Below are 334 nucleotides of genomic sequence, written 5' to 3'. Positions count from 1 at the left end.
CGTGTAGGTCTGAGGCCCCCAGGCCTGGCACAGGACACCATGTACTGCCTCAGCCTAGGCCTGACTCTGGAGAAACCAGGTTTGGCTGTTCAGAGATGTTGACATAGTTCGTGAGGCCACTGAGTACAGACACCTTCCTGCGGACCTGTTTCTCTCTCGCGCTGGATGGAAGCCGTGTTGTGTAATCAGCTCAGCTCCATTCAGCCTACTTTGTCCAGCCCTGTTGGAGGCCCGGAATGGAGTGGGTTTGGGCCTTGTTTCGGCTCCTCTTGGGTGCCGAGCACCAGAGCATCTCCCTGCCCTGAGGACGGTGGCCTGGCCCTGTCCTGCTGCG

General features: G+C 59.3%; 1 protein-coding gene across 1 annotated transcript in view; it reads left to right on the top strand.

The window, feature by feature from the left end:
* The window catches only part of SMOC1 (SPARC related modular calcium binding 1), a 145,158-nt gene that overhangs the window by 126,868 nt on the left and 17,956 nt on the right, over window positions 1–334 (top strand). The gene's annotated exons all lie outside the window — the stretch shown is intronic.

This window comes from Lipotes vexillifer, unplaced genomic scaffold, assembly GCF_000442215.2.
Source record: "Lipotes vexillifer unplaced genomic scaffold, Lipotes_vexillifer_v1.1 scaffold197, whole genome shotgun sequence".
NCBI classification, from domain to species: domain Eukaryota; kingdom Metazoa; phylum Chordata; class Mammalia; order Artiodactyla; family Lipotidae; genus Lipotes; species Lipotes vexillifer.
Note: the sequence above shows the minus strand (reverse complement) of the source record. Positions and strands in the feature narration are given on the sequence as shown.